The sequence below is a fragment of the Terrapene carolina genome, unplaced genomic scaffold (genome assembly GCF_002925995.2).
Source record: "Terrapene carolina triunguis isolate 2854851 unplaced genomic scaffold, T_m_triunguis-2.0 Scaffold101, whole genome shotgun sequence".
In the NCBI taxonomy this organism is placed as follows: Eukaryota; Metazoa; Chordata; order Testudines; family Emydidae; genus Terrapene; species Terrapene triunguis.
Genome location: NW_020664452.1, coordinates 257,499 through 269,975, shown reverse-complemented (window position 1 = coordinate 269,975; position 12,477 = coordinate 257,499). Strand labels below are relative to the sequence as shown.

The following is a 12,477-nucleotide window of genomic DNA, read 5'->3' as shown; positions in this document are numbered from 1 at the left end:
GAATGCCCACTTCGTCGGATACATGCATCCGACGAAGTGGGCATTCACCCACGAAAGCTTATGCTCCAATACATCTGTTAGTCTTAAAGGTGCCACAGGACTCTCTGAGAGGAGTGTGTGTCTTTTTAAGGAGGTTAATAAGATGCAGTATCGGATCAGCTCAGAGACTTGTGGTCAACTTCCCTCCCCCTCCTTCCCAGCACTGCCATGATGACTAATGAATACTCCTTGGCTGGGATTCTGGTGTTCAGCTTCTCCTTGTTTACATTCTGTGCCAACTTCAAAAGATGCCTGGTCTAAAAATCAGGCTTCTCTCTGGAAAGAAAAGGGCCTGGGCATCTTTTACAAGGCTGCACTGATTAGCATCATGACCCATGTGGCAGAGGCAATATCCTCCATTGTGCTGGAGTTTGGGGTTCTGTTTATAAAATGAAACCCAAGACTTCAGACACAGACTCATTTGGGGAAAAAGGGAATTTATCTTAGGGAAGAAGGGATACTATTTTAATTTCTTAAGCAGGACAGACAAAGTGTCCGTGAACTTCCTGTGCCAGAGCCGACAGTATGCTGCCCTATGACTGAACCTTTTCCAAACCAAGAGAGAGACCCACTCCCTTTCGTGACTGTCCCTATTTTCCACGCTTTTAGTGAATTCAGAACGTGGCCATCTGAGACTAGTTCAGTTGCCCCTTTCACCAGTGTGGAAACAGTGACATGTTTCATACGGCCATGCTAAGGACCTGAGGTAGAAAAGTATTATGCCTGAAAGAGTGGGAGTGCCCTCATTATTGAGGAGAGGGGTTTTGGTGACTCCGGTTTTGTGGGGAAGCTGGGACGTCTTTTTCTTTTCATGAGCCCTCCATTTTTTAATTTATTTTTTTTTGTGGCAGTGTGTGCGATAATTGTGTCCATTATATAAGTGTACTTGTAGTGTGACCTACTGGAATTGTGCTTCTATAGTATGGCCTAGTGGAAGCAGTGTGGACGGGTGGATAGACTGGGACTCGGGAGACCTCTGTTCTACTCCTGGCTCTGCTACTAGCCTGCTGGGTGAGACACGTCCCCTCTCTGTGCCTCAGTTTCCCCATCTGTATAACCAGGATAATGATATTGACCTCCTTTTTAAAGAGCATTGTGATCTGATGATGAAAAGCATGATATATTAGCTAGCTATTATTATTTTTTATTATTATTAGTGTTGGGAGCGGAGCTCAGGCTCCATGTCCATTCTGTCCTTGGCCTATCCATATTCAAGAAGTCTTTCATAGTAGTTTTGGATGAGTCGGTGAATTGGATGCATCCCTGTAATTCTTTGCTTCTTTTGTATTTCTGGAATAATATAGTCCCTTCTCCTGATGGTCAAAGTAATCACCTTAATTTCTCATTAGTATTAACCAAACTCTGTTTAACTGGCAAACTGGACCAGAAAATTCTATTTTAAAATAAGAAAATTAGACATAAAGTAACAAGACTCCAGTTACTTGAGTAGTGTTAGTTCTAAAGGTATCAACCTTTTGTATTTCAAGGCACTTATTACCCTGGCAGTGAATGTCTGTTTTATGGTCACAATCCTGTTACCATCAACATCATTTGAGATTTTTGTCATTGGTTTCAGTGGGAGCAGAATTGAGACCTCCCTGCAAAGAGGTTTTGTCTCTCTCCATGTTCCAGACTTTCCCCCCATATTTTAAAAAGTTTATTTTAAGTTCATTTTATTCCTGTTTCTTTCTATGCCAGTATCATGGCTGTTTGAAGAAAGAATCAAAACTTTAAAGGGAAATTGTCAACTTAAAAATCAGACTGTGTCTGAAAGTTTGCACCTATTACTATTACAACTAGCATCTAAGATTTCTATAACTGAAAGAAATGAAAGAGGAATAGTTATTACTAGTTATTCAGCTTGTTTACTTTGTGCATTTGATACCAATTTGTATATAAACAGTTTCACTGTTTTCTCCTTTTATAGGCAGTTACTTTCTGTATGCACAGCAAGAGGGGAGAGAAACATGCTTTAAAATAGGAAAATATGATTGTATACACACAAAAATTGGCAGGGGCCTCAAGGACAGGTGCGGTACAGGACATGACTTAACTCATTTTTAGAAATTGACTAGATTTCAAGTTGACATGTCCCTTTAAAAGATTGTGTCCTAGGGGTCTTTAGTTACTAAGTAGTCTGCAGGAGTTTTGTTTGTGTCTTGGTTATAAAAATTGTTAACATGTATTGTGAATGTTTGCCAGGAAGCATACAGGCAAACAGAAAATGCTAGCTATTGTTATTGTACAAATGTCCTTTACAAAACATTAGCAAGAGAAACTGATGTGTTTTCCAAATGACTTTCAGATCTTTCCTCTTAGTAGGGCCTTAGTAATGTCTAGCTATAGCTGTACAGTGGAATGAAATTGCATTCCAAGTTTTTAACACCTTTAAATACGCTCTCTCAATATGTTTCAAGGGTTTACATTCACATCTTATGTACATGGTTACTTCTATAAAGATTTTTTTTAAAAGGTGTTTGGGTTCTTAATTAACAGTGATAGCGCCAGGCCCTTAATTTTGTATTGTGCTTGTTTGCCTTTAGGAAAAAGTCAGCTAGGTCAGTATAGAAAAGGAGTGGGGGCAGGAGCTGTAGTAGATGTATTACTGGCAGCTTGCCACAGAGACATTGAACTCTAAGCCAAGCATGAAGTCATTTTGAACTCAAGGAGTCTCACTAATCCGAGGCAATGTGTCTTAATTTGACAAAGTAAAGACTGCTTGATAAGCAACCCCGCTACAAATTCTGTTCAACAGGGGTGTTTGTAAGTTTAGATAGCAAATGAGGAATGTGGTGATGTGAAAGAATCATCTTGTTTTCTGGTGCTTACTCCCACAAGCCCGAAGGCAGGCTTGGCTCTGCTGTTCCCTGCAGTTTGGGCTATATGCGGTGGCTTGATGTGAAATTTGAGAAACAGATGTAGTTTTCTATTTCAGGAAAATGATCTCAGGGATTGAATGTGTGTTCTGTTGGCTGTTAAGCTCTGATCTCGCCCAGGGTGATAGTGGTTCGTTCTTTCTTTCTAATGATGGGTAAGAAGTTCCTAAGCACTTTCTATCAGAATTCATGTATTCACTTCTTGTTAATCATTTTTATTCCTTCATCTTCTAAATGCAACCTTGTACATCATAGGAAAGATTTGAAGAAACAAATTACTGCACCACAGAAAATGATCCTATACCTTTCATTTTTCCATATTAGTCATTAGCATTTATTTCGGGTGAGTAGAAGATAAAGTTTTCCATCAAGGAAAAGGAGCCTGAATTTAAGCAACCCTTTCCTCATTTATCATATGCTGGAGTAATATATATTCATATATATGAAAATCTTAATTACTAGCTTCTCTATTAAGGTTCAGATAATAACCCCTTTCTCCTAGTGTCTGCAGAAGGGTGACCAGGAAACTCTGATATTCACTTTACTGAATTTCTAGCCAGTGGGAGTGGGATTGGGGTTCTATTAAGGAACTGGAGGGGGTGGGTGGTGGCCAAACCCCACAGATCCTGGGAACTGGCAGGGAATGGTAGATCCAACCCAGTTGAGGGATTGTGTTTTCGCAGCGCTCTCCCCTGGCACCATGGCTCCCTTAGGACATCACATAGTTATGATTTCTGTTACTGATCTCTATTGCAGTATGACCTGAGAACTCCATCAGGGCTTACATACTGTACAAAGCCCTTGGCCATCACAGTTCCATGGCATCTTCTCTGAACTCCTGTTTGTGTAAAATACTGTGGGTGGATAATCTGCACAAACCCATCTCCATTTGTGAGCTCTCCTCTCCAGTCAACAAGAACAGAAGTCACTGGTGTCATGGCAGCTATTTTTGTCTAGATTTAAAATAGAATAGAAGGCAACTTTGTTTATATTTCTCTTAGGGCCTTTTCAGCAATAATAATACGTTTATTGTATGTATATGTATATGTATATGTATATAACGCAACTACTCAATAAATTCCTAAACACAGGCTTCTGAGTACGATAATCCACATGCCAAAAGAGTTCCCATCAATAAAACAAAAAGATACTATATAGTATGCAATTTGTGTGTGTGAATATCTATCTATCCATCTATCTATCTATCTAAAAGTGTGTGTGTGTGTGTGTGTGCTTGGACACAATGCTTAAAGGATTACAGCATGCTTACATTAATTGCCACGTGGCCACAAGTTCCAAATAAATCTAAAAGTGGGAGATTCCTTTTGTTGTTGTTGTTATTTTTAAACTGTTCCCTTCCATAGTACAGTACCTTGCATATGAGGAAGTCTCAGTGAATTAGGCCTTAAAATATCTGTCTGAGTAGAGAGGAATTACCCTGATTTTACAGTTGGGGAAACCAAGGCAGTGTTTTAAGGGTGAGATTTTCAAAAGTACCTAAAGGAGTTGGGCATCTAAGTCTCATTGACTTCCAGTGGGAATTGGATACCTAGCTCGTGTAGGTATTTTTGAAAATCCCAACCTATGTGGCTTGTCCTACTTCACAAAGCAAGTCTGTGTCAGAGCCTGGATTATGGCCTACTCCTCCTGACTCCCAAACTTATGCTTTCACTACCAATCTTCCCTCCTGGTTTTTTTTTTTTTATTGTAACACGGCATGGTTGTAACAATAGTCTTGTCCTAGGATGCAGTTTTATAAATGTTCTGTGTTATTTTCAGTGGCTAGCTGTCCAAATCTGTTAATTTTAGTAACTTTCACTGGAAATTCTGATCATACCTTTGACTACACTGGGGATGTAGGGGTTAACTTACGCTATCCCTTTAAAATTGCATTACTCTTTTGCTTATTTATTTTTGCATTCACTTTGTCCATAGAGGAGCCTTTTAACGGGTAAGTATCCTAACAGCTCAAACTTCAAAGGCAGATCCCTCCTTGCCCACAATAGTGATAGCAGTTTTGCCAGTGCTGTGACCTTTAAAATAACATACTTTTATGGTTGACCTGTCATCTGCCCGTAAAAGTCATCATAGATCAAGGGCACAATGCTTTCAAGAATGCATCTAACGAACATAGACATTTCAACTTATATGTTCTGTCATTTCTTGATTGTGGTAGACCATCTGCCACCTGAAGTCTAAGTAAAATATGGTTATTGATTTGCTGTAAGTGCCTGACTATAGCCTCTACTTACATTATGATTCTGTACGCTTTTACTGTATGTTGCAAATTGATGCTCCCAGATAGTGAGACCAGCATTATATAAGTATATAATGTGTTCTGTGAAATCATTGAGGATTGGCTTTTTTCCCTCCTTTATTCCAATGCCATTCCATTAAGCTGCTCGTTAGATGAAAGATTGTAATTCATTTTTCAGCAGGTGAAGTTGATTTGTGCTTGTGGAATCAAAGAAGTTCCGTGAGTGTTTATTTTTTATTACCTGCTGCATGCAATTACATTTTAATTGTAAGGCCCATCTGCTTCTCTTAAGTCAGTCCCTGGGGAACAGTGAAGGTAGCAGGGCAAGGCAGCAAAGAATAAAAGTTGTGTTCGTTAGTGTCACATGCACTGTCTACCGAAGGAACTACATTCTTCTGGGTGCGAGATGTTCAAAGTTTCAGCTTATCGCCATGGGTTTTAGTTTCATGTTGAAGATTAAGGGGTGAGTTTTGGTGCTGTGTCTCTGAGGCTTTAAAGCCACCCTGGTGCCCTCCCCTTTGGGGGCAGAGACCCCAGGCTGCAGCGTTGCTTGGAATTTCTGTGGTGCTGCGGCTCTGCCCCGACATACCCTTCTTATCTCTGCCATGCCATGCCCCCTACGTTGCTATTTGTGATGGTATACAGGGGAGGCAGCCTTACAGCTGTTTGTGCGTTGCCTGTGGCGCCCTCCCCAAGATGGGGCTTTTAAGGCACTTCTATGTGGCGTAAAGGTGTCAGGGAGGAGGGCCTGCAGCAGAGCTAGTCTCTGGGGCAACCTAGCAGGCCTGTGGTAGGGCTGCCTGATTGGTGGAAAGAGTCAGCTGATCCACTCTTAAGGCCAGCAGCAGTTCTGTGGCTGCGATAGAATATCAGGGTTGGAAGGGACCTCAGGAGGTCATCTAGTCCAACCCCCTGCTTAAAGGGGAATCAATCCCCAGACAGATTTTTGCCCCAGATCCCTAAATGGCCTCCTCAAGGATTGAGCTCACAACCCTGGGTTTAGCAGACCAATGCTCAAACCACTGAGCTATCCCTCCCTCCTATGCCTGCTTGTTCCCAGCCCTGCATCTGTCTTGGCCCCAGCCTGTTCTGACTCGGCTCTGATTCCTGACCTCTAACTTCAGCTCTGACCCTGGACTCTGGCATCTGGTCTCTCACTCCAGCTCTCACCAGTAGGCCTGATTTCAGCTTTGAGCATGTCCTCGTCACTTGACAAAGGCACTGATACTTTTCATCAGGAAATAGTTCTTGTTTCACCCATTCCTTCTATAAAACCTAACTCCAGCTTTCTCTCAAAACTTTAACTAGAGCTGAGCTGAACTTCTTTAGAGCTTTGAAAAAAACGAGAACTTTTTTTTCCTCATGGTATTTTCACTTTCACAGTGTACTTTCTGCTTTTACAGGTTCAGGGTGGGTCTGTAAGAAGTACTACTGTAATACCACATGAGAAGGGTTAGGAAGTAGCAGAAATCTCATGAGCGGGAGCCTGTTCTCATGTGACTTCCATCCCACTCTTGCAGGAACAAGTAATTGGTTGAGATGCCAAACTTTGGGTTCCTTTATATAAACCTGAACTTGCACTCTGGCTTTTTGAAGTTGATTTGTCACTGGTTGCTGGTATTTAATTAATTTAGTGAGTGATTCTTGGGGAAAGCAACACTGTAATGTGATCTTACTGTAACAAAAAAATTGGTGTGAGCATATCCTGTCTTTGTAAGGTGGCAGGAGTTCCCATGGAGAGATTGGGCATAATGTGGTCTTTACACTGTCCTCAACACAAGAATTGCACCAGGGTAGGGATTCTGTCAGCAGTGGCCTCTTTCTGCCAGTACTAGCCTCTCCACAGTGGGCAAGGAAGGGTGGGATGGGGGCCTGGGCATGCTAGTGACCACCTTTCTGCCTGACATCCCTGTCCACCCACACACAAGACAGAGCAGCACTGGCAGGGTGCAGAATGGAATAGCTGCTATGCCCTCTTGCCCTCTTTAAAACATGATGCCTTTCCTGGGTCTTACTAGGGTGTGTTTATCCACCATATCCCCAGCATAGGACTGTGCCTTAAAGGCACAATGGAGTTCTTTATCATTCTCCGCTTTACATACTGAACTGATAACAGCAGATTTGGGTACAGCTGTAGACCTCTCTAGATAAGAATTCACTTAGTTCAGGCCACTGTTCTTGTGATGCTTTCCACACTTAGTTCTATAGGGAATTCTTTCTTTTGAATGCAAGGACAGTTGATATATCCAGGCCTAGAAATTCACAGTGGGTCTTGAAATGCAGTGTTATTTCTGAGCCATCTGTAATAGCATAGGCCCCAATACTGCCAACCTTTATTCAATGCAAGAGTCTCACTGACAACAGTAAGTAAGGGTTTGCAAAACTGGCCCCTTCATACTTCTTTAAAATGTTTTCTTTATTCAAGGTTTTGTCCCCGTAAATGTGGATCAAAGCTCTTCATATGAAAAAGCAAACTTTGAAGAACATATCAAGCAATGTTCATTTCCTGTTGTTCTCCTACCTGAAGTAGTTTGCTTATTTGGTTTAACTCATACTGAATTGTTGAGGGGCGAGGAGAGAAAGAGAGAGAAGTGAAAGCATAGGTAGACACAACACAAATTAACCTGTGAATATGATATTCACGAAATTGATAGAAACTACTCTAGGCAGTTCTGTAAGGTATCATCTTCAGCTCTTTAACTTGTCCGTTTATTAAAGTGTGTGTATTGTAAGTAGTGTAATTTCATATTATTAAATAAATCTGAAACCTTTCTTGGAGGAATATTGCTCAAGGAAACCTCAGTGGGCCAACCTTTTGAAAATGCAGACTAGTTCAGAAAGTATTTAATATGTCGAAGCCTTAAGCCATCCATCTTTCAGTTTCTCTGTGCCATACCTAAAAATTTTACACAGTTGAATAATTTAGGGTTTTTTTTAAATATCTCTGTAAGAAATGCTAGTCTGATGTTTTATTTTCTTAAAGTCTGAACTCCACATAACTTTTTTTTTCAGAACTGTTTATCCTCACTCCAGACATGAACCTTGGAAAGGTAGCAGAAAAAACAAACAGCTGCTGTGTTTTTGGGCAGTCTGCATTCCTTTAAACTTTCTGAGATCAGACTTATGCCTAGATTTTCAAGTTATTTGTCCTAGGGCTTAACCACTTTGACTCCTGCTTAAAAATGAGCTAGTTTGCCATTCCAGGGCTGATGACAGCTGTCATGCAGAGCTTTAATGATTCAAGAACTATGAATATATGATGTGCTCTTGGGGGCTTTTATTATTTTTAACTCCACCCACCTCCCCCAGTCTTCTTATTTCCATTTTGGTGCCCTTTCCCCAGTCTTTTTACAAGTTCAACATTTTGATATCAGATAATGTGACCCCATTCCTTGATGAAGTTCTTCCTTTTTAGTTTTTAAGGTAAATTAGGTGCTCATGAAATAAGGTAGTGGTGGACCAGGTTAGAGCCATTCACGGGGCCAGATTGCACGCCTAAAATCCTCACTCCGAGGATCACAACCATACTTGGGTCTCCCGTATGGAAAAGTGGGAGGGTCAGGCAACTCTGTGGCATCGTTCCCTGGCCCCTTCCTGAGACCGTGCAAGCTATGGTCAATGGGGCTGTGTTCCAAGAGGAGGAGGAAGCAAGAACTAGGCAGGCTGATGCGGGAGGAACTCAGCAAAGGGATCTGTGAAGGGTTTAGTCCCCATCTGTGGGTTTTCTCATGGGGGTGGGGTGGGGGGGATCCAGTCCAATGTGCAGGGTAACAACATCAGTTTGCTACTCTGCCCCATCTACCTCAAACTTGGCCTGCAGCACTTTGACTCTTTCATTCTTGGGACTTTCCTGAGCAAAGAACACAGTTATACCAAATTACTTGGTATGTTTGTGATGTGGGTAACAGTCTTATGGGCACCAGACTGAGAGAAATGTGTGTTCACTAGCATCTAGAATTGATGTAAAAACAAAGCAGTCAATCCAGTTTAGACTTGCTGTTCAGTTTGAGTATGTTCGCACCTCTCTTTCGAACCTTATCCAACAAAGCTTTTAAGCACACGCTTAAAGTTAAAGCATGCGCATAAGTGCGGTGCTGGTTTGCAGCCTTTATTTTGTATCTAAGTTCATTGGTGTAAACAGCCTTTTGGTTGTTGGAATGTGTGGGGATCTGTTGCTCCTTTTATGTATACCTGCATGCAAAGAAAAGTATTCACTCTGCTTTGCTATGTACATCATTCATTTTTCTTCTTAAAAGTTTGTCATCCAGTCAGAGCAGAAATGGTACCAGGTGACTTAAGTAGCCACTTACACAGTACAAATAATAAACAGTGAGTAGTTAAAGTGGAAAAGTTTGCAAACAACCTATAGGCTGCAAATTGTTCAACCAAATTTAGGGTGACCAGACGTCCCGTTTTTAAAGGGACAGTCCCGTATTTAAGCCCTCCTGCAGGTGTCCTGACTTTTTCTTAAAAACAGGAAAATTGTCCTGTATTTTCTGTCTCCTCCACGTCAGTACTGGCAGATCCTTGCTCACCAGCTGCCTGCCCACCAATGGTGAGTGTGTGTGGGGGGGCTCCATGGCCAAACGATGGGGGTGAGTGTGCAAGGCTGGTGGCAGGGCAAAGCTGCAGCGCACGGGGCTGGCCGCTCCCCCTGCTGGTCCGTCAGTGCAGACCCCGCTGTGTTTCGGCTCTCGGCCAGCAGGGCCCCGTCCCCCATCCTGTTTGCTGCCGGCGCTGGCGCCGAGCTGCAGTAGGTGGTGAGTGTGGGTAGGCGCCAGGCGGCAGCCAATTATGTGTCGCCTCTGCTGCCCATCCATCGGCCTTTTATGTGCTCCCCTCTCGCTGTCCTCTCCTTGCTTTGCCCCTTCACCCTCCCCAGCCCCGCTGCTCCTCCATGTCCCCCTGGAGAGGCACATCCCACTCCCAGTGCTGTGTGGAGAACAAGCCCCTGATCAGAGCACTCAGCTTACCAACAGCCTGGCTGGCAGGCTCCTTCCTTCCCCCACTGCCTCTGGCTGGGCCGGGGCCCCGGGAAAGTCCAAGACCCTCCGTCCCAGGGCGCTGTCCAGGAGGAGCCGAGCCCTGTATGTGCCAAAGCCCCGCACAGCGCTGGCACAGAGAAGCCTCTCCACCCCTCAACTAAACTCTGGAGTGGGGGCGGGAAGCTATTTCCAGCCTGTTCCTGCTCCTGCCCCCAGTGAGCGCGGGGCTGCTCCGTCCCCTAGATACCCTCCCCTGCTGAGCCACCTGCCTGTTAAAATTAAAGCATGCACATAAGTGCTTTGCTGGTTTGCAGCCTTTATTTTGTATCTAAGTTTGTATCTCTGGACAGGTTTGCTGAAGCCCCTGCAGTCAGGTTCCCTTGGCCCTGGTGCACAATGCATCCTTAGGGCTTAACCCCTTCCTGCCTGCACAGTATCCGGAAGCGGCTGTGTTATGTCGGTGGCCAGCAGCAGCCTGGAGGTGTTAGCTGCCTTTTGACATTGTGCAGGCAGAAAGGGAGACGCTGTTTCCAGCCACGTGAGGGGTGTGGGGCGGGAGGCGGAGAAGAGATGAGCTCTGTAAAGACACGGCCAGGCCTCCCCGCCCCCCCCAGCTTCCATCCCTTCCCTCCCGCAAGGCTGCTGCTGGCCACATTCTGTTGTGAACCCTTGCAGAAATCTGGGGAGTGGGGGCATGTGACCCTGCATTGCCCCCACACATGCTTGTTGCCTCGGGAAGGCGCGGCACCAGGTACCAGGAGAAGCAGGTCTGTCCCGGAGGCCAGCTAGGCATGGAGGGTGGAAAGTACCAGGCAAGGAGGGTCGAGTCGGTTGGTCAAACCCCCTCCTCCCCATGTGAGAGAGGTGTACAGGAGTCTGTGTGTCTCACCCCTGCCCGTGTGGGGGGGTGGGTGTGTCACCCCTGCCCATGTGTGTGTGGAGGGGTGGGGTGGGGTAGGGTTGTGTGTGTCACCCCTGCCCGTGTGAACCCTAAAGCCTTAAAGATAAGAAGGTAAATAAAAATAATCCAACTACACAGTATTTCTTTTTAGCGGGCTCAGTCAACTTGATGTTAATTTGAATGTTTGTACTGCATAGTTCTGATTGATTGCCGTTGAACTCGCTTGACTACGAGTAATTTTACCAGGTATCCCATATTCAGCATAGAGAAATATCATCACCCTAATTTTAGTTATGGAAATCTGGATCAGTTCATGAGCAATTCACAGAAAAAGAAAGTTACACTCTCTGATGGTTTTGCTCACAATGGCTATTCCGACCAGCTACCTTTGTGACCTAAAAGGGTACCTAAGGACATAGGGGATTACTAGTGTTTCCCTCTAGATTATACAACCTCCCGTTCCTCCCAGGAAATTTCTCTTAAATTATTGAGTCTGTAGAGTGAGTACTTAATAGGTTCCACACCAATATCAGATTTTTGGCTTTAGCTGTAGACCGGCATTGGCTTTTCATTTATTTATTTTTTTTATTTTTAGCTGTAACCCAGAGTTGCATACTTCTGATCACTGTAGTGTTATGAACCTTCTGCCTGCCCCTCCTCCTCGCCCTCCCGCCACCCATGGTAAGTCAGGTCATGAAAACTCATTCAATAAAAGTAGGATCGTAGGATTTCTGTCTCCATCTTGCAGCAGTGGGCATGGGCCGTTAGTCTCCAGAGCCATATTAGAACATCAGTGTGCTAACTTTCTTTCTATGCTAGTCTCCCTTTCCACGTTAGACTCAAGAAAATGGCTTAAGTATGTAAAACATTGACGTATCCGCTTTGACTTTGATTATTGGGGTGAGCAAGACCTAGGTTTGCAAGACTCGGCCCAAGCCTGCAATTGCTTACACACACTATTCCTTACATAAATGATTCTATGGACGTCAAGGGACTACTACTCAGTTGAAGTTACTCATGTGCGTATGTGTTTGTAAGATGAGCCCTTACATAGTACCTTGCACAGTTACAGGCAAACTTCACTGGAAATGCATATGTGGACATTCTCATGTTGTACATTTTTTGTTTAAAGGCTTTTCTTTCCCTTGCTAAATAGGAGAAAAGGGTATTTAAAATCAATGTTAGTGCCACATCCCTTTGCTCTTTCACTACTTGATTTTAATTAAGGTTTCAAGAAGGGGAAAGAAAAAGCCTTAAGTGATGTTATTAGAGCTGCATTAAAGAGTTCACCAGAGGTTAGAATAGTGGTGAACTCCACCCTTCTGGTTCAGCCATGCCTCTGGCAGCATTTAGCATGAGACCAGTTCAGGCATTACTTAACTCACCTGAGAGGCTTAGGCCAGAGATCACAGTGTATGC

The 12,477-nt window shown here is 43.7% G+C and overlaps 1 protein-coding gene across 2 annotated transcripts in view; it reads left to right on the top strand.

Annotated features, from left to right (window-relative positions):
• The window catches only part of FGGY (FGGY carbohydrate kinase domain containing), a 201,842-nt gene that overhangs the window by 43,696 nt on the left and 145,669 nt on the right, over nt 1-12,477 (top strand). The window contains exon 1 of one of the 2 annotated variants that reach the window (XM_026651708.1): nt 11,726-11,739. The exons of the other annotated variant lie outside the window; for it this stretch is intronic. The gene's annotated coding sequence lies outside the window, so the exon portion shown is untranslated. Of the gene's footprint in view, nt 1-11,725; nt 11,740-12,477 lie in introns of those variants that run through there. 2 annotated transcript variants of the gene reach the window in all.